Here is a 25,981-nt window from a genome sequence, read left to right as displayed (position 1 = left end):
CCAGGTGCTCTGACATGTTCTCCCTGTGTCAGTGTGGGTTTCCTCCAGGTGCTCCGACATGTTCTCCCTGTGTCAGCGTGGGTTTCCTCCAGGTGCTCTGACATGTTCTCCCTGTGTCAGCGTGGGTTTCCTCCAGGTGCTTCGACATGTTCTCCCCGTGTCAGCGTGGGTTTCCTCCAGGTGCTCTGTATTGGGACACACTAAATCTGTCTCTAGCATGCTCGTATGGAGACTGGAACGCACAGCTGATTCCTGCTCTTGTTGCTGGGCGCTGAGATGCATGAGTCTGCATTACTGTAATTCTCTCCACACCTTCCTGACCGTGATTTCACACACAGATACTGTAAGATCTAATGAATGCACACAAACAGAGACTCAGAGTTCACAGAAGAGAACAAACTCTCTCAGGTTTTGATTCATTCAGCTGCTCGCAGCGAGCCGCGCCATAAATTTACAGAATCTATATCATGTAGCCGCTTTGTAATTATAAAAACACCCGGGCTATAAATAACACCGTGTGTATCGACTGGAGTGTGTGTGAGAGAGTGTGCTGAACTTTTCAACTATGTGTGTGTGTGTGGACGAACCCAGTGGGAGAGAGAGAGAGAAGAATTGGTCATTTTCTCAGGCTTCTATCTGATCTATCGTCCTGACACACACACACACACACACACACACACACACACACAGTCAAAATCCAATTATGGAAGTCGCTGCAGGAAAAGGTTACTCCTCGCTCGCTCTGATTGGTCACAATTCCCACTTTTCTCTCTCAGTTTTCGTTCTGTCGCTCTTCCTTCCTTTACTTCTGTCTGTCCGTCTCTTTCCTGTATTTAATCAGTTAGAATTGCTCCTTTTGTTTTTAAGGAAAGTCATTTTTTGTTAACATTTTGAAGACTTGTGTCAACCTTTATTTCGTCTCTTCTCGCCCCCTGATCAGGCTCAGGGGACGAAACAGTCCCGTGAAATACACCTCTGCTGTGTAAAGGCCTGAGCTGCAGTAATGTAGCTAATAGAGATCCTGATAAACTAAATCAAACGGAGGTTTAAGTCTCATCTTTGTTGGTAATCTTATCGACCAAACATGGGGACGCTAAGGAACGCTTCTGTTGGTACCATCCACAACGTTTCACTGAGGACACAGAAACAGAAACCTGCAGCAGAGAGAACTTCCTGTACGTCTCCACCGACTGAATCAGATAACACAGTCAGTCAGAGCATGAAGACAAAACCTACGATACATTTCCAACCAATCAAACTGGATCATGTGAGGTGTCGGAGGTGTCGGAGGTGAAGACGAACACACGTGACTTTTAATAAAAGTACAACCTGTATATGAGTTTCATCTCAGCTCCCAGAGGGCTTCTTATTTCATTTACTCTCCATCACCTCTCTCCTCCTCACTCAGTGTCACCTCCTCTCATATTCTCCTCCTCCTCCTCCCCGTCTCTTCCTCCTCCTCACCCCGTCCAGCTTTCATTCCTGTTCACAGTTTCGGTTTCATTTCAGTTCGTCTCTTACCCGTCCTTGCCCTTTCTTTCCATCTCGCCCTTTTCACTATCTCTCACCATCTTTCCCGCTCGCGCTCTGGATCTCATTCCTCCCCCTCCTCCTCCTCCTCCTCCTACCGTCGCTCCCCTCTCAGGTTACCTCGGTAGGAAACGGAGCGAGGCTGGAGATGGAATGAGGGATAAGAAGGTGATAGACAAGTCAGATGGAAAGATATTGAGGAGGAGCTGAGGGGGGCTTTGATTTGAGCTGTGAGGCTTCACATGGGACAGAATTCAAACTCAGCTGGGCTCGTACAGATCTTATCTCCAACAGGTCATCGTATCAACTCTCTCACAGGCTTCAGCATCACATTAAAGCCTCTGAAATCTCCTTATATACACATGTAATTAAAGCTCTGACAATCATAATTAGCTTATTAGCTGCTGCGGCTAACGGGCTAGCTGCTAACAGCTACCGCTGCAGCTCCACCGTCCACAGTCAGACACACACAGCTGATTATTTACTGCTGAATTACAGCTCACAACTCCGACAACAGAAACATCCTGGTGCAGACTATTTACTGGAGTTGACTAGCCTGTCGCTCATCAGGCATCTGAAAATGATTACAAGCACGGCTGTTGTCGGCTTTCAATGTCCGATAGTCCACCACCAACATTATCAACGAAAATCTTAGTCTTAGTTTTTATTATCAGGATCTATTTTAAGCTCGTCATCATCTCATTTTCGTCATGGCAAAAAGGTTGCTGAAGACACCTATTTTTAACCTCTTGCACTCCACCCCCATTTTACAGCAAAAACGCCTAAAATGACATACCCAAATTAAAATGTCTGTAGCTTCTGAACCGCTCTGACTACATGCATGCATGAGGTCAGAAATAAAACTCCCTGAAGTTTCTTGTGAAAGTGTCAGAAACACTCTAGGTGATACAGAGACAGAGTAATGGGCCTCTGAAGTCAGTCAAAAACTGAAGATTCATAAAAAATGTGTTTCAGGATGAATAACTGTCTGTGGCTTCATCTGAGCAGGTAAATGACACTGTGGGGCTGTAGGCACACTATCAATGAACACTTGTTTCAACTTTGAAGAAGACTGCTCAAAGTATGACCATTCTACAGTGTTTTTACCATGCAAAGATCCAGGCGGAGCTCCAAATGACAAGTCGGTCACTCTGCTTCAAAACAGTACTATCAGTGATCAAACAACACTCAGCCAGCTTCAAACATTGTACCTTATTGAAATCAGGTGTGATTATGATAGCTGATGTTGTTTATGACACAGAAACACCATAAAATATCACCAAATAAAGCCATATGAAACGTGAAAGTTATGATCCCACTTTCTAGACGGTATATCTCAGCCAAAAATAGTGGTAGGAGTGAGACTCTTACCTTTTATAAAACAGCTAAGTCCCCGCTAACAGCTCCACATAAGATCACGAGTAATCCTTTAACTTTTCCCGTCGAAAAACGGCATGACATGACTTGTCACCACTCATCGCGATTTTGGACTATGTGTGTTTAGGCTGCTCTGGTGCGAAGTACATAATAAATAAAAGAAAAACAATGTTATTTTTGAAAAGTCGAGAGCTTCCTGAATCCGGTGATACCAAACATCACATGGTTTGATGACGTAGTGCGCCTGGGAGATACCATTTAACAGAGGAGGGGGGGAGCGAGGACGTCGGCGTTCTGGCGGAGTTAGAGAGGTTTTAATCACAGTTTTCATCGATGAAATTAACACTGAACACGTGAGAAGTTTTTTTGTGTCACAGAAAAAAAGGCATCACTGTGGTGTTGGTGCCAAAACTCAAGTATCACGCTGCTGCAGAAATATCCACTAATAAACATATAAGCACAGAAATGTCCTGAGCTGTCCTGAATGTGGTGATTATTTATGGAAATCTATTGGTAAACACTGCATATAAAAGGGTCAAGTTCAACAGAGCATCAAATTAATCTCCATTAACTCCCACAGAAACACGAAGATGCTCATTTCCTGCTGCGTCCACCGCCAACAACAACTTCCTGTCTTTGCTGAAGTGAGGGAATCTTTCTCAGGAGGTCGCGACCTCTGGAGCTGCTAACAGCTCGGCTGTCCTGGTGATGAAGTGTTTCTGATGTTCGGGGCGCGACCTTAAAAAGATCTCTCACTCTTTAACTGAGAGTCCGTCCTGACTACAGAGGATCAGAAGAGACGTTACGTCTTAATGCTGCTGTAACTTTATAGAAACCAAACACACTGACTCATATTCTGCTTTTGTGTCGCTTTAATGATTCACAACAAAAAAATCTCCTGTTTGTGATGTCTGGTTTTCAGAGTATATATTCCTGAGTGTCACAGACCGACTGTATTAACTTCTTCTGTTTGTATTTTCTGCAGCTGCAGTTCGATGAAGTTTATCATGCTGCAAAGAATCATTTTAAGAGCTCAATCAGAACACAATCATCCTGTATTCACACAGAAATCTCATCAGGATAAATGTTTCTTATGAGAAACACTTTCTAAAGACTTCCAGTGTTTGTGTGAGCATGCAGACGCATGTGTTGTGTAATAGCTGAATTTCTGCAGTAGTTCCCAGGAGATATAAATCATACAGGTGACTCAGCTTGTTCTGTTAAAAACATGAGGTGAAACATCAGCTTTTCCAGAATTACACGTAACGAACTGTTGAGTTTTAACTTCACTTTTTAAAGGAAATCAGGTCAAAACTAACAATATTTTTATTACTTTAATCAAAAAAAGAAGTTTAGTTTTTGGAGCTGAAGTGTTTGGTCTCAAAAATTAAAGGTCCATTTGACCTTGATCAGACTTTATCAATGATTGATAAATGAATTATAAGTTTGATTAAAACCTGACACCATGCTGTTCTTCAGAAACATTTTACGTTGTCCCTGACAGTTTGTTCTGGATCTCTGTCTTCTGCTGTGTTTTAATAACTCCTCACTACCTGGGTAAATAAAAAGAGACACTTTGGATCTCTCTTTTGATTCAGACACCACTGTCTCTCTGCTTCACGTCACCAAAAAGGCAAAACATGGTGCAACCAAAGCTTGAATGAGAAGGCAGAGATGTGGAAGGTACAGAAGCCCTGAGAGGCCAGTGAGAACTGCAAACGAGCACCTGACTATAGCGCCACATCTCGTTACATCTGACGCTCTCTGTCCACATGACAACCCTTCACAGCTCAGTCCCTGTCCAGTTTTTAACCACCAAAAGAAAATACAACTCAAAGTTCTCTGGGGTGCATCAAAGGAACAAATATTGCAGCATTTGATAAATGCCAAAAAATCCCCCCAAAGAACACGATCTTAATTGCATCTCAATTATTGTGTGAACGCTGACAGCTCTACTTTAACCTCTCTAACTCCGCCAGGACGTCGACGTCCTCGCTCCCCCCCTCCTCTGTTAAATGGTATCTCCCAGGCGCACTACGTCATCAAACCATGTGATGTTTGGTATCGCCGGATTCAGGGAGCTCTCGACTTTAAAAAAATAACATTGTTTTTCTTTTATTTATTATGTACTTCTCACCAGAGCAGCCTAAACACACAAAGTCCAAAATCGCAATGAGTGGTGACAAGTCATGTCATGCTGTTTTTCCGATGGGAAAAGTTAAAGGGTTACTCGCGATCTTATGTGGAGCTGTTAGCGGGGACTTAGCTGGTTTATAAAAGGTAAGAGTCTCACTCCTACCACTATTTTTTTTACCACTACCTGCTCAGATGAAGACACAGACAGTTATTCATCCTGAAACATTTTTTTATTTTATTTTAGGCAAAATCTTCAATTTTTTACTGACTTCAGAGGCCCATTACTCTGTCTCTGTATCACCTAGAGTGTTTCTGACACTTTCACAAGAAACTTCAGGGAGTTTTCTTTCTGGCAAGACCTCATGCATGCATGTAGTCAGAAGCTACAGTCATTTTAATTTGGGTATGTCATTTTAGGCGTTTTTGCTACAAAATGGGGGTGGAGTACAAGAGGTTAAACTGTTAAGAGGTAAAATATTCTGTTCAAATTCAAGTTCATATTTTCCCTTTACGATAAAAAAGCAGAGACATACTTATTTCCATACTGTTCATGTTCACAACAATGCTATCACGGGTATACAATAGCTACCCAGATAGCACACATACATCTGGCCGACGTCGGCCTGAGGACTACACATCGGCCCTGAATTTATAACGTCTGACAAGCGTCGGCCGCATGGGCGGATATCTTCAAATTTAATACTCTTTTGTCCCAGCTCATCAAACGTCTCTGTTACGTCGGCTTTGGGACGGCCCAGTGCCGTAGAATGTCTGCCCACATACGGAAGTCGCCACTGAGGTGGAATTTCATCTCCGCGGTGTTTGTTTGGAACTGAGCTCGCAGGACACAGCATCTCATCGCAGTTGGTTTCAGGTAAGCTCTACTGGAATAAATTGGCAGAAAATAGCTTTGTTGTTTCTTCTGTGACCGTTAAAAGAGGTTCCTGGTGAGTGGCGAAGCACGACTGGGTGTATATAGCTTAGCACAGCTCCCCACCAACTAACGTTATCTTTCGTTAGCTGTTAGCTAGTTTAGCGGTTTAGCTCATGTTATGCTAACAGGCTACAACTGTGGTGTTTTCATTTTATTTTCCCTAGTTGACGTTATCTGCTCATCTGGTTATCGTGAGCACTCGTTTTGGGTTAAAGTGGAAGTGCCCGGAGCTGCCACCCGTGGTCCCGCGGCCCCCCGGCCTGCCCTCCGGGGCCCTGGACGTGTGCTCAAGTGTCTGGGAGAGGAGCGGAGAGGAGCACGGAGGTCAGGCGGGGCGGGCCGACACTGTGTATCCCAGAACGGGTGCTGAAGTGTCGGTGAGACCAGCAGAGAGGAGCGCGGAGGTGAAATAGTGAAGTTTAAGGATGCCTTCAGTATGTTGTTAATGTGATTTTATGGGCAATTTATCAGTCGAGGTCTCCTCCTCTGCAAAGCAAACTGACCCGGTGGCTACAGGTAATAGCGCAGTTTTGAAGCCACTGTTTTTCCGAGATGAAGGACTGATTGTTGAGCTGCTGTTAACAGTTAACGGAGTTAACGGATCCCGTTATTTAACCGTTTCAACACTAAATTAAGCAGAGTGACGGACACAAAGCCTTCAATCTGGCTAAAAGACAGCTGAAATGCTAAAAAAAAAAAACAGTGGTGAAGTTGGGATTTGTTTCTTGAAGTTATGTGCTCATCGTCTTTTCTGTGTCTTGCAGGCTGCCAGGAGAAGCGGACTGGCCGTCAGATATTGTTTGTGGAAATTTGAAAATAAAGTTTGTCAAATTGACTTTTGTCTCTTCATTGTGCACACTTACACACGAGATAGGGTAACAGTCAGCTATTTTTGAATGTTAGCATTGATTTCTCACATTGGATGGTGAAAAATTTGTAGTTTGAAAGGTCCGACCTAAATGAATAAAGGTCGTAGTTAACGAAGCATATTAATATTAATGAAGGAGCGCCTACTGTGCGCAGCTTTTTATTGATCGTTTGAACGTCGCGTGGTGGTCATTTTCGATTAAAGGCCAACGTCTCAGCGACGTCTTGGCAATGAGCAAACGCTCTCCCTGCTACGTCTTAACGATGTAAACTTGATACATCGGGCCGACGTCGGCCAGATGTATGTGTGCTATCTGGGTATTATATTTGTAGCTACCATACTTTATCATACCACCATCTCCTTTTTGTAAAACAAGCTAACGTGCTAGCAAGCTCTGCTGAGAAGCCAACACAATACTGAGATCTCCCTCTAGTCCAATGCCAACTTATTTAGGTTTTAAAACGAAATGAGGAGGTATCATTTAGATAATTCCTACTGAATGTCTACAAGTTATCAGACAAAAAAAGCTGAGCACACATTAGCAGCTACTGGGCTAACGGTCCGTCTCAAACATGCCAAGAGTGTTGGAGAAACACTGACACTGTTGCTGTGTCTCAAATCACATACTTCCATTAGTACACTTCTATGTAGTAACTATGTGCACTATGTACTTATTGACGTAGTGCGCAAATTTCGACAGGGTAGTGTTGTCTCAAACCAAACACGGCCGTTGTGCACTCACCGGAATTGACAACCGCAAATTAGCTAGTTAGCAAACTAGCATTAGCATTTGTTATCGTTCCTGACACCAAATCATTACAGACTGCTAAATGAACCCAACAAACATACTACTGGCTTATACCTGACAACAGTATAGTGGTGCTTAGTGCAGAAAACACATGTATTTGTACAATGCAGCGACGTTCACGGTCGCACAGTCCTCGGCCGCCATTTCCAGTTTGAAAAGTGTTCCCTCCCCTTCCGCTACGTAGCCAAGATGGCGACCAGTACCAAGTACGCATACTTCTGTACTTACACTTAATATTTTGAGTGCATAAGTGCGTTCACACTGAGAAGTATGGAAAATGCAGTACACTATGAGTACCCGGATGGTGCACTCAAAACGGTCAAGAAGTTGAGTGTGGAACTATGGACACTTCTCGCCCGCAATGGTTGCCATCTTGGCTACGTAGCGGAAAGGGAGGGACCACTTTTCAAACTGGAAATGGCAGCCGAGGACTGTGTGACCGTGAACGTCGCTGCATTGTACAAATACATGTGTTTTCTGCACTAAGCACCACTATACTGTTGTCAGGTATAAACCAGTAGTATGTTTAATGGATAGCAGTCTGTAATGATTTTGTACAGTGAACAGTAACGTGAATGCTAATGCTAGTTTGGCCGTGTTTGGTTTGACACAACACTACCCTGTCGAAATTTGTGCACTACGTCAATAAGTACATAGGGCACACAGTATACTACATGGAAGTGTACTAACGGAAGTATGTGATTTGAGACACAGTGTGACTTTTAATTCTGTGTTTTTACCAGTTAAAATCAGCTGGTGTGTTTGTGTCTGAGAGGAAGAGACCTCTGAGGATAATTCAGCTCCTCAACAATGAACACTGAAGGAATTCTGACCAGGAGAAGTTTCAGCTGGTTGTAATCTGTAATCCTCACTAATAGACACACACTGCTCTTTTAACGGTAGCTAAGACTGAAGGATATTTTCATCAGCTTGGATGAAACTAATAAGACAATGAGGAGACTGGGTCAAAGTCAGCACTGACAGAATATGGAAATATAATGCGCAGATGATGCAGAGGCTCCCTGACAGTCACAAGAGTGTGATAACTTTTAAATCAAAGCAGCAACAGAAGATAGTGACGCACTGCAAGATGATTTAAAAAATAATGTGTTTACAAATTTGAGAGAAAATCAGATAATCAAGAAAACAAATCTGCATTTAGACAGCATATTTCCATATCTATTAACCACAGAAATAAGTGGTTTTTATTGAAGTAAAAAACAAATGTGTTCGTGCAGCGACGGCGATTACATCTCTGCTTTCTCTGGCTTCTATTAAACGTCCTCTGTAGGGATCCATCGCTCTGCATTGATTCCACTTGATGGGTGAGCTTTTTGAATTAAAAATGATAATCCTCCCCCTCCCCCTCCCGCTTCTTCTTCTTCTTCTCCCCCAAAATATGCAGCGTCCTGCACAGCTGAACTTCACACTCACAGAAGAACTTCAGTTGATGTTAATTTTCCGTCTGGACGTGGACAGAGAGACCGATCGAGGTTATGAACTGCGGATGAGTTGTTTTTGTGTCGTTAAAGAGTGGAAACAATGCGTGCGAGTTCAGAGGTCGCAGCTTGTTTTAAAGAGGCTGTCTGAGACTCGGCGGGGATCTTTTCTCTTCACCCAAACTGCCGTTTGACATATTTGACACCAAGAATGTCTCCGTCATGAGCGTTTTGTCTCTTTGTCTTTATGTCTTCCTCGCTGTCCGTCAGATGGCTGTGACCAAAGACAGCGAGCTGTGTGACTGAGCTCTACAGGGATTCACCACCATCCGTCTGAAAGTGACAACATGACAGCTACACACACACACACACACACACAGAGTCTGTTCTACTGATACGGCTGCCATTTCTTATCACTTAAGCCGTCTGACAGCCGCTGAGGACGAGACAGATGGAAAAAGAGACGGAACGCAATGAAATCCAAAGAAGAGGAAGTAACTGAAGAGACTGACAGAAGTCTGATGGACGGACGGATGTTGGAATAAAGAGACGTGAGAGTGAAGTCATGAGGTAACAGAGGAAATGTCCACCGGCTCTCAGATATTTGAGGATTGGACACGACAGGTTCAAACATTCAGTGTTACTCTGATACTCTGAGCCAAACTCTGACAAGAATAAAGTTTTAATCTCCCAATTATAATCTTGATTAATGCTCTGTCAAATATCCCAAAGCCCTCAAAGGACTCGCGGGATGATCCGGGCGGCACAAATTAAGTCAAAGACTCGAAGAAAAATGTTTCAACTCGAGCCAAAAATTCAAAGTTATGACTTCATGTCGTGAGCACACACAGAGAGAAGGAGGCGAACAGGAACTGTAGGAGAGTGTGAGACGCTTTCTAGCTACAGCTAACGTCTGTATCCAATGTTATGTTTTGTGATTCTGTATTGATTCATTTAAGTACATGCAAAGATTTGAGGCAGTAGTTCATCTTGTGATGTGTTTAAACCCTCAACCCCTCGATCCTTCAGTGTTGTATTCTGTCTGCAGCCATTTGACTCTTCAACTGCGATGTAAAAACATATCGTTTGCATTGACACAAAGAACACACACCTGTCAAACAGACGCAGTCATAAAAGGCACACTACCAGCTCCTAAAATTAGATTAAGTAAAACAAACAACCTACAATATATCTTGCCGACAGTCCTGCAACAAATTGAATCTGTATCCCGATACGTGTCTTGTCGGCAGTTACCCTCAAAATTGGCCCTAGCCCTTGTTTTTGCGCATTCCTGCGAAGGACTGGGTGTCCCAAACTTTAGGGAAGTGCTTTTCAGCCCTTAAAGTCCCCACTTAATTTGATCGGCCTTGCAATGCACACTTACGAACCCATCTGAACTGAGGGGAAGATTGAATACTATGAACGCTTGAAATGCTCTGTGAAGCCATTATTGCTGAAGCCTACGTCAACGATACGTGTGACGTAGGTCTAATACGTTAATTTTCATGAGGTAAAGTTCCCTACCCCTCGACACTACCCCTTCGTCGTTGAGGGGAATCTATCAGGCGAGTGCACTTGAATCCAAGGGGTAAGGTCAAGGGAAGAGAATTGGGATTGGCCCTTGATGTCGGGACAGTTGACACTGACTCACTGTAGTCGAATTATCAAATTTTCATGAATGAAGCAAAGCAAAAATTTGTTCTGCCTCTCCATCTGAACACACGTTTCAACATCATGAGTTTGCTCCCACCCTTTGCAGACTTTCTTGCTCTTTATACTACAGCAGTTGCCCTGATGGTCTGAAACTGCTGCTGTCCAGTGCACAACATGCCGCTGCTAATGATGCTTCTGTGCGTCCATGTCTGCTGTCGAGGTCCACTGACTGAGCGTTGGTATTTGATGAGTTGGGAGTGAGACCGGGCCGAGACAATGAATTATAAACTATAATATTCAAACATTTTGGGCATGTGGGGACTCTCGAATATCGTATATAACTCATATATCTACACTGCCGTTCAAAAGTCAGCTGTTATCGTTGATGTTATTCTTCTACTGTATAAGAGATGAAAACAGTCTAATTCAGACGGCAGATGTTTTATTGACATTTGAAAAGAAGAAGAATGAAATGAGTGGACGTCCCCACAGTGTCTCATGACAGGACAGAACCCTGTGTGAGCTCTAATGTTGAATTTTTAGTGACCCTGGATCATAACTGAAGCACAGTACTGTGGAGTCAGTCCTCTGTAGTCGACTCAGTGGTTCGACTGAAGAAGCGGTGATGTGATATTCCAACAAGTCAAACTCTAATAAAGACCAACCTTCTGTTTCTACTATGACGTTTGAAGAGGAGCTGTGCTACAGTTCAGTCCAGCTTGTTGGACCGCGTTTTGCTCTCCATGAACTGAACTAAATAACATCTCTTAGTGAAGAGAACTTTGTTGGGCCTAAAAGCATCAGAGAGCATTCAGACATATGGACGAGTCCTGGACCACATCAAGCTCTGTGGCAGCAGATAATGAAGTTTACTCTGTGGCCCTCTGAGCTTATCTGCAGCACTCTGTGGATCTCTGTGATCATTAACGCTAACAGGACTTTGCTTCCTTTAGCTTTTTTTTCTGGCCACATTAGCTCAGTGAACACAGTTGGAGGAAGCATTGGGAAGTAATTAGCCCCCTGCTGATTCCAGTGCTAAAACTCTGTCTTGATGAATGGATCTGTCAGTGATCAGCGCAGGACTCAACTCCCTCTCTGTCTGCACTCACCTACAGTTACAGCCAACATGATGCACAGATACTGAGCTGAGAGACTATAAGCTGTTTGTGCTGTGAGACCTTTGGCTTTCACCTGGATCTCTGCTCCAGCAGAGGTGCAGCCAAACATTACATTTGGACACGAGGAAGAAGAAGCAGTGCCTCTGGCTGAATCTGTAACTTTAGGGAATGTTAACTAACATGTTTTCACACAGGAATAATCACTCATCAGTATCCAGTATTCTTGAACTGATAAGACACAACAATAACATTCATACTGACAAGACTGACTGACATCCCTGTGTTGTATCCCTTTGTTTCTTCTTCTTGCATCCAATTTAAAACAAAATGTGTAGTTTTAGAGCAAAGCGCCCAAATAATGAAACATTGTTATGTAGCAGATACACAACACTGCAGTTAACGTGTGGGAAAAGATCATGTTCAGGCTTAAAATACCTGGACTTTGTGTCACATCTGTAATAAACGTCTTTACGGTATCGACTGAAATAACCTGGTACCAAGTAGTATCAAAACGTCTCCAGTCAGATGATACCTGCATCCAATCCTTTGTGGGTCAAAGATCTGGTGAAGTTGAGTGTGGTGTAGCTGATTTGATGGAGTTACAAATTATGGCTGCTATAAAACTTCAATTAAAAGCTGAGCCCTAATATACAATCTACACTTCCACTGTTATGCCGACGACACCCAGCTATACATCTCCACCAAATCCATCATCATTTTTTCCACCATCACAACCTGCCTGGCTGACATCAAATCCTGGATGGACAACAACTTCCCGAAACTAAACAGCAATTAAACAGAACTCATAATTACTACACCCAAAGCTCTCCTACCCTCTCCTCAGGACCTCTCCCTCCACATCGACGGTCATAATGTCACTTCCACCCCCTCAGTACGGAACCCCGGTATCATAACTGACACCACTCTCTCCTTCAAACCCCATATCAGCAACATCACCAGGACATCATTCTTCCATCTCCGCAACATTGCCCGTCTCCACACCTCCCTCACCTACTCCACTGCAGAAATACTCATCCACGCCTTCATAACCTCCAGACTCGACTACTGCAATAGCATTCTCTATGGTCTTCCCTCTACCAGCCTTCAAAAACTGCAACACATACAGAACTCTGCTGCCTGGTTACTTACCCGCACCCCCTCCAGGGACCACATCACCCCTGTCCTCAAACAGCTTCATTGGCTCCCTGTCCAATACTGCATCCAGCACAAACTCCTCCTCATCATCACCTACAAAGTCCTCAATAACCTTGCCCCGTCTTATCTCACTGACCTCCTCCACCGCCATTCCCCCACCCGCTGACTTTGCTCTACTGACCCCAACCCTCTGGAACTCCCTCCCACTCAACACCAGAAAAGAGACTCCCTACAGACTTTCAAATCTCTGTTAAAAACCCATCTGTTCAAACTGGCTGATGAATCATTATTACTAATATAACGCGGAGTCCCTTTTTCTTTGCTACAGGTTTTGACAATTAGACGCCAGGTCTGGTCGCAATTTACACTGGAAAGCAGTTCATTTTTGTAGAAGTTCATTGCAGATGAAACGCCTTACAGTCCACTGGGTTGTTGGCTACACGCTGAGATAAGGTTAGTTAGCTAAAGTTAGTCTTGTTGAGACGAGACAAGTGTCTGCTTTCAGATTGGTTGGATGAAAGTATACAAGATATGAACCTTGGACTCAATATGATGTCAGAGAGACGCTGGACTCTTACATTGGACAGACGCTAAATTTTAGATGGGATAAAAATCAGATTGACAAATTTTTTCAATGTGTACAGACATTAGAATTCCACGTGTTGTGGACGTTAACATGATGAGGTTTTACAGACGTTGGGTTGTGTTCTCCTCACCTTACGACTAAATGTCTTAATTCTACATCAAGAAGGTGTTGGCATGAGACGTTTGGAATACATTAGATTTTGGTTACTTACCAACACGACTAAAACCAACAAACTATCATCTGTTGTCAATATTTTACGTGAAAATTTTACATGAAATTGAAAAAACAACATCATTAGACATTGATATTTGGTTGAATTAAGGTTGTCCGGGGACCATAATTCAATGTCAGGACTTGAAGACGTCCTGACATTGAATTATGGTCCCCGGACAACCTTAATTCAACCAAATATCAATGTCTAATGATGTTGTTGGCGAGCTGGGAGAAGCTGAGCGAATGGTGACGAACAGCTACAACTGTTTGGTTGTTTGAGCCAGACAGAGCGATCAGATCTCAGCGTGGACACTGGAAACACGTTTGGTGAACGTGATCAGATTTAATCAACTCTATCTGAAAATGAGAAACATTTTAATGCAATAGGGAGGTCAAAGCATCGCCCGCACGTTCAGGAAAAACACATCAGTCTTTTCAGAGCAGGTTTGGTTCAATGTTTCGGATAAAAATACATGTGAAAAGTTTTCAAACACTTCCTCCAGCACTGAAGAGACACTTTGGCAGCACCGCTCCTAACCGGTCCTTCCTCTGACACCTCACAGCGCTCCTTTTCTATTTTAAAAATCTGGAGACAATTCAGTTTATTATCGGTGGCGCCTGCTGTGACTGCGGCTCCATCGTCCAACAATCAGAGACAATGAGGAGGAAACGACAGGTGATTCTGTCCTCGGCGTCGCAGCCCAGTTTTTACACCACACCGTTTTATTCTAACGAGGACTGAAGAGGACTGAAGAGGATCTGCTGACAGATGGAAACTGTTTCATTTCAGGCGCCAGATTTCAGACCGACGTCCAAACTGACACCTTCTAATGAAGTGAAAAGTTTGCCTTTTTCCACTGCCCTCCTTTTCAGACGGTTTCTACACTTAACATGTGACGCCAGTTACACGCCTGAGTGTGTGTGTGTGTGTGTTTCTGTGTGTGTATGTGTGGTGTTTGGGCGGTTTCATCCCAGCCCCCATAAGGCTTTCTAATGACCAATTTACATAATTAACACGCTGAGGCATGGCAGGCTGCCTCTGTGACACACACACAGACACACACACACACACACACACAGTTCAGTGTTAGTGAATTTGACTCAAGGCCAAAAGCTCTCTCCTCCTCTATTGGCATTAATTCCTCCGTTCACTCTGAATTCCTTCTTTCTCTCCTGTCTCAGTATTTTCATTTATAAACTCCGTCTTTTGAATTTGTGTCTGAATATTACACATATTATTTTAATTCTCAGTGGGGTCAGATTTTAACTCTTTTACCTCAGTTTCTCACACTCGTTTTTAGGCATTTGACAAAAAAATAAATTGGAAAACATGTTAATTTTATTTGTGACAAAACTGTGAGGTCACCGGGGATCATCAGCAAAATACCAAGTTTTGTAAATGTTTCTTGTTTAACAGCTTTATATTATTCCATGGTTCAGCCCTATTTGATTTGTGGTAACATTGTTTGGGTGAACACATACAACTCAAATCTGCATCAACTTTACTTGCTGCAAAAATGATCTGTAAGATTTTCTCCAGTTTTAATGAGGCCTCTGTTTTACTGCTCAGGAACACTTAATTCATAATGTCTAATTATTTCTTGACCTGTATATATATATTTCCCCCTTTGTAGATAAACACAACAAGTTTAACGATATAACAACTAACCGCTCTGTTGGAGGTCATCCGCCTTAAAATAAAGACCCTCGCAATGAATCTGGACTCAACTGGACGTCTGTTACTGTGTTGGCAGGCAGATAACATATTTTTGTGTGTGTGTGTGTTCAGAGTTGTACACTGCGTTGTGAATTGTAACTAGATGTGTTCTCTTCATGTAACTTTCCAGAGAAGTAGAAGTTCTGGAAACTTGTGCATCGTGCAGCAAATACTGGAGGAGGAACATTAAAACTACATGTGTTTGTTCAGCTCTCTGTGTTTCGCCGGAGCTGCAGGGTCTGAAATGTTAGCAGGGAAATAATCTCACACACACACACACACACACACACACACACACACAGAGCGCCGTCCTCATCAGCCGTGCTCGGTGCGTAGTTTAATGCCAGGCAGACTAAATCAAACAGGATTAGATGGACAGGATGTATTAATCCAGCCCAGACAGTGAAAGGCTAAATCCATCACACGGATTAGTTATGAAAAATGATATTTACCCAAAACCCAATCAGGCCAATCTATGGCTGAGCACTGGAAAATAAATATGGCTTCTAGACGAAAATAATAAATAGGCAGGGGTTATTTGTTTCCTGAGATTCACCTCCGTTAGTCTGGAGACGTCTTCCACTGCTGCTGGGGAAACTTTACTTTCTGTCTTTTCTCCTTTCCAAAATGACTTTCATATTCCTCATATTATGAGTTCAAGTGCTGAGACCCTGTTGTCTTTGTGTTGATTAGTCTCAGTCCTCCTCCTAAATGCTTTCACAAATTCCCATGAGATGATTCATCACAGTCACATGACATTTTTACCAATGATTGGAAGTTGAGCAAATGCTGCCCAACAGATCCCAATTAGCCAGATGTTGGCGCTGTAAGTAAGGCCAAATATTACATTTTGTAAAGGCCACACCCCTCACACTGTAAGTCAGACTGATTTGAAATTTGTCCCAAAAATCAGGCTCCATGTGCTCTACGAAAAACCTCAAGAACCATTAGGGTTGGCCAAAACAGATTTTCCGCCATTTTGAAATTTTGAAAAACACATTTTTGCCATGTCCTCCTAAACCACAGGTCTGACTTGTACCAAATTTTCCGTGGATCATCATTGAACCACCCTCATCTAAACTTATCAAAAGCTTGTTGATTTCTTGTTGCGTTTGAAAAATATTGACCTTTGAACTTTAAAAGGGGTGTAGCTCAGCACATAAATAGACCCAACTCTGGAACTGTTGCTCCAATCATCTTTAGACTTGCAGGATATGTTTATATAAGCACCTGAATCATACACTGAAAGTTTAATACAAATTGACCACTAGGGGGCACTACAAATGCAAATAAATGGGCGTGGCATAACACAAATCAGACTATAGACGAATTTGGCGAGTGATTTGTGTATGCCGCCATCTTGCGGTGGCGCCATTGCTGCGGTGACATGTGTCAGTCATCAATTCATGATGCTGTCATTGTGAACTGACTCTCTACAGTGACAGCATCATGAATAGCTGGATTGATGATGTTAGACAGTGGCCTCCGGTAACTGATGAAGGTATCTTAAATGAGTACCGATATTAATATAGAAATTAATCATTTGTTTGAGCGATAAGCAGGAAAGATTAGAGTAATAGGGAGATAATAGACTGTATCATTAAACACTGTGTAATATAACGTTAGCATACGTTACGTGTGCTGACGTTAGCAAGCTAGCAGCGTGACATTTAATCATTATGGACAGGCTACGTGACTAAAAACAACAACAACACGTGTTTGTGTTTTGTTTTAGGTATTCAAGAATATTTTATTGATCGCCTGGCCTCCGATGACCAGAAAAACGGCAATTACAGGTCTCTGATTGAGGGTCAAAATTACCTGAGCTCCGGATGGGTCGGGCAAATTTTACACCGCCTTTTAGACGACCATCACATCATATTGAAGGCGATCAATATTGATCGCCTTCAATATGATGTGATGGTCGTCTAAAAGGCGGTGTAAAATTTGCCCGACCCATCCGGAGCTCAGGTAATTTTGACCCTCAATCAGAGACCTGTAATTGCCGTTTTTCTGGTCATCGGAGGCCAGGCGATCAATAAAATATTCTTGAATACCTAAAACAAAACACAAACACGTGTTGTTGTTGTTTTTAGTCACGTAGCCTGTCCATAATGATTAAATGTCACGCTGCTAGCTTGCTAACGTCAGCACACGTAACGTATGCTAACGTTATATTACACAGTGTTTAATGATACAGTCTATTATCTCCCTATTACTCTAATCTTTCCTGCTTATCGCTCAAACAAATGATTAATTTCTATATTAATATCGGTACTCATTTAAGATACCTTCATCAGTTACCGGAGGCCACTGTCTAACATCATCAATCCAGCTATTCATGATGCTGTCATTGTAGAGAGTCAGTTCACAATGACAGCATCATGAATTGATGACTGACACATGTCACTGCAGCAATGGCGCCGCCGCAAGATGGCGGCATACACAAATCGCTCGCCGAATTCGTCTATAAATCAGATTTGTTTTATCATCACAAAACTTGCAGGACATGTTAAATAACGACGATAAAACATGTTCGTAAAATTATTCAGAAATCACTCAATAGGGGGCGCCACCAGTTCCAAACAAGTGCAATGGCTCGGTGCAAAGTTTGGCCATAAATCAATAACAGTTTGTCCAAATGTCATAAGACACAAGTTTAGAAACTAAAATGTTCCTAAATTAACTGCATGTGTAAACTTTTTACATATTTAAAGCTGAATGTTCACCCATAAAGCTTTTTGTTCTAATACTTTAATTATTAGTGTGAATGCTGATTCAGCAAAATAAGCCCCAAATGGTGACAGGATTTCACTGCAGGGCCTGGACAAAGCTTGATTTTCAAAATAAAAGCTCTCAGATGATAACAGTGGCCACAAGACAAGGTTGAGTTCTCAAAATAAAAGCCCCTACATTAGTTGACATTAGTTTAACAGTGGGCCCAGACGAAGCTGAGTTTTCAGAATTAAAGTCTAGATTGTTGACTGATTAAAGTTCTTTTTTAATCTGAACAGTTGCATTGAATAAAATAAAAAAAAACTACTCCACTTTAAAAGTTCAGTAATGTTCATACTATTATCTGCAGACTTCATTTAGCTTTAAATCAGGTCAAAAAGTTTTGATGCTTCTTCTGAACATTTTTGCTTTACTGCTGCAAAATTTCAGCAACAGAAACCATTCAAATTTCAAAAGATCTTTATGCTTGTATTCAGCTTTTTCTACTTTTATTTGACTTGTACAAATAATTTCTTATCTCAGCTTTTTCAGTTAAATTGAGCCTTTGACAGTTTTACAGTTCAGCTTCCAGTTTTTTCAGCAGTGCAGTAAATGCATGTGAGCGTTCATATCTTTCAGGGTATTTGTTTCATGATGTGTTCAGTGATGCGTCTGGATCCATTTCAGCTGTCAGCGTTCACACACATTTTCTGCAGGAAATGCATTTTCCAGTTACCTCAGACGCCATTTTTCAAAACCCGATCACGACTTTAATCAAGAGTTTCACTTTGTTTTCCTGCTCCGTCACTAACAGAGTGTCAGTCAGCTCTGAGATCAGCCCTTCATCATCATCATCATCCCATCACACTGAGTTTATGAAAATGGAATCGAGGCTCCGCCAACACAAACACAATCTAATGTGAAGAAAAAGAGGAATGCTAATTCACCTGGGAAGACTGTGTGTGTGTGTGTGTGTGTGTGTGTGTGTGTGTGTGTGTGTGTGTGTGTGTGTGTGTGTGTGTGTGTGTGTGTGTGTATTGACTCTAACAGTGAGGGGTGTGTCTGGTGTTGTGTTTCCAATCTGCTGTCTGAATAGAGTCCGAGAACACACTTGACTGCAGTAATGAGGTACTCTCGGTGTGTGTGTGTGTGTGTGTGTGTGTGTGTGTGTGTGTGTGTGTGTGTGTGTGTGTGTGTAAACAGGCTGAACCCAGAGCATTATGGGTACTGAGGGAGGGGTGAAAGAGAGAGTGAAGAAAAAGGGATAAAAGTAAGAAAAACTCCAGAGTGCTGAAAGAGGAACAAGAATCCCTGGAGTTCCTCCCCCCTCCTCCTCCTCCTCCCCCCCTTTTATTCCTCCTCTCTTGCCTGTACAAACATGCCCCCCCCCTTCCTCTTCATCCCACCCACCCCCACTTTTCAAACTGCCCTCTTTATCTCTCTTCTTCCTCCTCATCTTTCTCGCCGCTGAAACACAAAACCCTTGTAATCCTCCTGATCCAGGCCTGTCCAGAGGGGAAGGGAGGAGAGACTGAGGCTCTGGAGGGAGAGAGGGGAGGATGAGAGGAATGTGGAGAGGAAGGGGAGAAACAGTGGAAGAGAAAAAATGATAATTCAACAGAATATTCAGCTCGTTTAGCTTTTCATAATTATTGAAACTCCAGAAGGTTAAAAACAAGCAGAACGGCTAATTTATCATTTCTGAATCCTACTCCTCATTAACATTCGGCTCCTGCACAAGACTGGAAACTTAAATATGAACAGTTAAACCTCTGCTCTCTTCCAGGAGACAGTAAAGCTCCCGTTAATGACCATAAGTGATGAGAACGCTTTTCCACAAAACACTGACAGATCTTCATCACGTCACATCTGAGCTTTGCATCTTTTCAGACACACAAAACTTCCAACGATTCCTCTAAACTACACAAGAAAATATGTGGTGTGTCCACGCCCTCCACAACACATAGCCCTTTTCACACAGAGATGGCGCTAGAGAGCTGCTACACAGTCCTTTCTTTACACCTCCTTTGCATTTTTACACAGAACAAAATGATGGCGGCATCATGTCGCTGCAGTGTGTGGTTTTACACAGCATGCTGACACCCTGGAGGCATGAGGTGTGACATGTAACACAACAGCGTCAGCCTCTAGTGTGACATAAAACATCCGTGTCAGCAGCTCTTTACAAGCAATAACAATGACATCACATGTCAGTAACAATCATTTAGCGTCCTTGTCATATGGCGGCTGATCTCGTGCTCTGCTCGGAGGGTAAGGAGCTCCTGGACCTCAGTGTTTTCATTGTTTGTTGACATTTTCGGCCGCTGTTCTTTTTCTACGAGTTAGCCGCTAACTGCTATCAGCTGCTGTTCTTCTTCTCCGAGTTAGCTGCTAACTGCTAACAGCTGCTGTTCTTCTTCTCCGAGTTAGATGCTAACTGCTAACAGCTGCTGTTCTTCTTCTCCGAGTTAGATGCTAACTGCTAACTGCTGCTGTTCTTCTTCTCTGAGTTAGCTGCTAACTGCTAACAGCTGCTTTTCAAATTTCCTCTGGTGGAGTTACACACTACACGTTGTCAAAATGTCACACTCGTTCTGCTCATGATCCAGTCCTGCCAGCTGTCCTGTTTATATGTGTCCATGACAACACACAGAGCTGACCATAAACAGTCAAACTGGAGCAAAACTGTCAGACTGAGATGCATTTTCCAAATGTGCTGTATACATGTCCAAATAATGCCATTAAAACCCGAATAACACCAGCGTATCACACATGACTTCATCAGAAAATGCCACATTTGGTATGAGCTGTCATTTGGAAAATCGAAACCGAATATGATGTTTACATGACCCGTATCAAATTCAGAATATTGTCACATTCTCAATAATAGCTGAATATTAGCGTACATGTATCGTGACACAAAGCTGAATGAAAATCAGCAAAGTATCCGTTTAAAGTTCGGGAAAATAAACCAACATTGTCTGTCAGCTGGAAAAAGGAAACAAACAGATGTTGCTTCAGGGATTTGGACAGTCTAAAAATGTCTTCATGTTTAGATCTTCTATACTGCATTTTACATCACAGGCCAGCTGTTGAGATTTGGGGAGGAGTATAGGAGGTCGTGGTGATGGAAGCTTTACTGGAAATACAAACTTTTTAGCAGCAGACCAGTCAGATCTCATGTTTCTCTAATGTTGTGTTCAGACAACACGATATCAGCCTGATTATAGCCCGACATAGCAGTCGTATGGTGTCGGCTTGGATTGTGCGTGAGTGTCGTGCACAATAACCCATTGTTTTTTCCCGTGTAGTGTGTCATAGTAGACGACAAGCAATACAGTGTCTGGGACGCCTCATGATGTCTCAACAGAAACTCTAGCATATATGATTTTCATGGACCTACATGTCTGTCGGGCAAATCACAGCAAGATTTTATGACTCCACCATCACTGAATCTGACATAGGGACTGATGTTGCGTAGTCTGAACCTGACATTAGTTTCATCAGAGTGCCATCAGTGTTTGTCTTCAGAATCACCTGCAGCCTGAAGGAAACAATCAAAGTTTCCCCTCTGAGCTGTTAACTCTCCAACCATCCATCAGTTTAAAAGCAGCTCAGGATTCTTATGCAACCAGTGTCCCTCCGTTCATCAGTAATGGAGGTCCTGCCCACAGAGATGAAACCGCTGATGAGCTGTGATTCAGACACAAGTAATGTGACGAGAACAAAGACTCCTCTTCCTCTCTGCAAGGTTTGGTTTACATCACAGGAGCCCGAGAGAGGCTCTACACGGTGAGTCGTCAACGAGACGGCGAATGAAGTCCACCTACTTTACTCTGCAATTTATTTCAGTGGGGGTAAGAGGACGGGTGTTTGGCGGCAGACAAAAACCCATCAGAGCGTAGCTATCAGGTGGCTTCAGGACACACACAGTCATCTCCTCGTCTGCTGATAATAAGAGTCTGTTAGCGCCGCTCGTCTCAATCCAATCACGACGTGATTTAAAGGCAGCAAAGCGTCTCAGGCGACTAAAACTATTTACATCACATTTTCTCCTGCGTTCGCAGCGCTGTTGGTGTGTTTTCTACACGGCCGAGCAGTCACCTCCAGGCACCAGAGCTCTGCTACAACACTGTGATTATAACACAAACATCTCATGCTGAGAATACATTTTCTCCTCAACAGCAAATCCCTCTTCATGTACTTCACGAGTTCTGACGAATAAAATAAGATTCGAACAAAACCTTAAAGGAAACTTCGGTATTTTTCATCCTGGATCCTCCATGTTGTTATGTCTAGGTGATTACTGGGAACTTTTGAAACTGGTCTATGACGAGACTGATCAAAGACTCTAAGAGCAATCAGGTCACACAGAGACGTCAGTATTTGCAGAGTGAGAGCTGAAAACTGTAACTAACAGTCAGACATTTATAGACAGGGCGGAATGGTCACACAACACAAGCATACAGGCAGCTGATAAATACTGGTTTGAACCAGTGCTGTGTGATTTGACCAGAGACAAGATGAATCTGTCACAGGACACTGTTGCTAAAAAGACAACCATACAGGTACTTCCACCTCACTCCCCGCCACTGTGGACTGCTCCACCAAGAGGAAGCAGCAGCTCTGGAGGTGAGCCTTCAGTTGGCAGATCGAGTTCAGCCAGCACAAACTCTCCAGTGTCAGGTGTCACAGCAGGCTGGCGTCCACCAGCAGCGTCAGGTCTAACCTGCGTAACAGCAGCAACAGAAAGTTTGCTGATCCAGCAGGGAGTCTGGGCTGCCCTGTCTCCTGGAGCTGGAGTTTGTGCTGGCAGGATTCAGGTTGCTGTGGTCAGTCTCTGCTGCTCACTCTCCTCGCAGCGAGGTGGTCTGTAGCGGTGGGGAATGAGGCGGAGAACACACTGGGATTCAAGGCTCTCGCTAACATTAGCTACATAAACATGAAGCTGCAGCCGTGAAGCTTTAGCTTCGGTTAGCAGAGGGCTAAACTATCAGCATCTCTCCATCTCTTTCCACTGTTCCAACAATCACCAGCTCTGGTTTGGTGTAAATTAACCCTTAACTCACCAGTTAGATGTGACAACATGCTGCCTCTATACACACTAACATGACTGTTTATTTAAATGGAGTCTGGTGGGTTTGGTGACGGTGATTTCAGGGCTGTTTCTGGTTAAACAAAAAGGATCTTACTCTTTAACACAAAGCTCTATCTCTGTAGGGATCCTTTCATAATGTTGTCAGACACTTAGAATAACAATCTGAGCCTGTCAGTGACAAAAACAAACACCTCTCTGTTGTTCCCATCAGACACTGAGACACAGAGTCCAGGCTGAAAAATACTTATGTTACCCTTTAAAAAAGGTCGTAAACAGTACAGCAAGTAAACTGCCATTAAGAGGCTCATCATCAGACCTGTTTGAATCCCTGACAGACGGACTCAGAGGTCTGGAACAGGAGATTTTTTTGTACATCCTGTAATATACCATCACTAACAGCCAGCTGGTTCAGACCTCACACTGATTTCTTGCTGTCTCAAAAAAATGTCTCAACAGGAAAAACATCGCATAAAGGGAGTGATGATGGCATCTCATGGGAACTCTCCAGAGGAAAACAGCATCCCCAGACTGATAAAACTGAATTCACGAGCTAAATCACTCCACTTTAACTGTGTCGCAGAGCTTTAACAGCCTCGGTTAGCCGTTAAAGATGTTTTAAGAGATTCTCAGGACCTACAAACACCGTGATGAACAAAACACAAAAGCAGAAAGTGGAGGGAAGAAAACAGATTTGATTGAAAAATAATTGCTTCTAGTTGCACAATGTTGCACAGCGGAGTCCTGACAAGAGCTCAGTCAGTCAGAGCAGAGAAATGGTTTAATTTAAAATGATGACAGTGAATGATTCAGAAGATCAAAATGATCCAGGAGATTAAAAATCCAGCCTGTAGCGAATACGGGGGTGAGGAGGAGACAGATAGGAGGCTGCAGAAAGAAAAAACATCTTTAGAAAATAGTTTCATTATCGAACTCAATCCTTCCTGAAGCTTCTGGAAAATGTTTGAATAGTTGAAAAGAAGAAGTACGTTGTTGTTCACACACACAGTCACACACAGAGTAACGTAGCTCTGAGGGAAGATAATCTTTAGAGAATAATTTTATTCTCCCATTAAATCCTCCAGATGCTTCCCAAGAATATCTGAATGAGGAGAGAAAAGAGAGAACACACACCACACGCTGCCGGCATTCACGCTTCCTGATGAAAAGACGAAACACTTGTTTGTCACGGGCCACAACTGCATCTCACACACACACACACACGCACACACACACACATACATGTAGATGAGTTGTACTCATACACACACACACACACACACACACACACACACACACACACACACAGTGAGGAAGTCGTCTGAAAGGACGAGCACAGAGCTGACAGACAGACGTGTGTGTTTGTAATTATCCCGACGCTTTTCATGTCACTTCACTCTGTGCTCCTTCATTACATGGCTGTCTGTGTGTGTGTGTGTGTGTGTGTGTGTGTGTGTGTGTGTGTGTGTGTGTGCTCTCTGTGCTGTGACATCCTGCTTCATTAATTCTGACACTGCTGTATAAACTTTAAACTCCTCACGACTCTGGCGAGGCCACAAAGAAACTCCATGGTGATCAAACAGAGTGCTCATCCTGCAGACTGTGTGTGTGTGTGTGTGTAACATAAGAATCATGTAGCTACAACTAACTATCATCAGTTAACTCTTTTTCCAATCAACTGAACTCGTGTCATTTATGAAATGGCAGAAAGTGTCATCAGAAGTTTTCCACACTCTGCTGATTTTCAACCAGCTCTGTATCACAACATGGAGCGCAGTGTGTGTTAATGACCTGTGGTAAACTTCCCTCCATCCAACCAGGGCTCAGATCTCCCTGCTCATTGCTCAGCTGTTGCTCAAACCACATGTTTGTATGTCGCCAACATGGACACAAGCATACAGACGCCAATCCAAAGAGAGAGACGCCCAAATATAAACCAACACTCTGTTACTGTATTCCTTATTTCTCACCTGAAATGTCTTCAGAAATATATTTTAGTGTACTGTCTGGCTGTAATATGAGAGTGTGTGAACAGGAAGTGACACCATACTGTTTCCTGCACAGTGAAAACAAAGGCTGAAGAAACTGAGCAGAACTAAGCAGCGCTGATCGAATATAAATCAAGTTTCTGTGTCGTCTCCTCAAATGTTCTCAGGAACATGTTTTATCTCTCTGTTTAACTGTAACCCCAGACTGTGTGTCACCAGACGCCATTTTGTTTTCAGACGAGCAACTTGCATTACGTCACCCACCAATGGGAGCGTTTCTTGGTCTGGTGTAGAGCAGTGCATTCTGGTATTTGTAGGTTTTCTACCTCTTAAACAAAAGCATCAGTCCTTTATCTCTGGTTTCTCTGCTTCAAAAGCATTTGTTACATCACAAGTCTCCACCCACCTGCATCACAGACCACTCCGCCTAAGATTATATAACTCCGCCCTTCAGGCCTGTGACTCTCTTTTCCCTCCGAACACTATCACTATGCAGAGCTGTAACATCTTTAAATATTTCTTTTTTATTTATAGACAAAAAATCATCCAACAACCACCTTAGCCCTGCTCACCCACCATGTCGACATAAAGTGTTAAAACGGCTCCCTGGATCCTGAGTTTAAACGTGCACCCTGACATCAGATGTCCT

General features: G+C 43.0%; 1 protein-coding gene and 1 long non-coding RNA gene across 3 annotated transcripts in view; one reads left to right on the top strand and one right to left on the bottom strand.

Moving 5' to 3' along the window:
• Nucleotides 1-25,981, bottom strand: part of plxnb2a.1 (plexin b2a, tandem duplicate 1) — a 263,227-nt gene that overhangs the window by 109,984 nt on the left and 127,262 nt on the right. The gene's annotated exons all lie outside the window — the stretch shown is intronic.
• Nucleotides 5,795-6,812, top strand: LOC126384721 (uncharacterized). The gene is made up of 2 exons (XR_007569335.1): nucleotides 5,795-5,917; nucleotides 6,142-6,812. It is a non-coding gene; the product is annotated as an uncharacterized LOC126384721 (long non-coding RNA).

This window comes from Epinephelus moara, chromosome 23, assembly GCF_006386435.1.
Source record: "Epinephelus moara isolate mb chromosome 23, YSFRI_EMoa_1.0, whole genome shotgun sequence".
Classification (NCBI taxonomy): domain Eukaryota; kingdom Metazoa; phylum Chordata; class Actinopteri; order Perciformes; family Serranidae; genus Epinephelus; species Epinephelus moara.
Note: the sequence above shows the minus strand (reverse complement) of the source record. Positions and strands in the feature narration are given on the sequence as shown.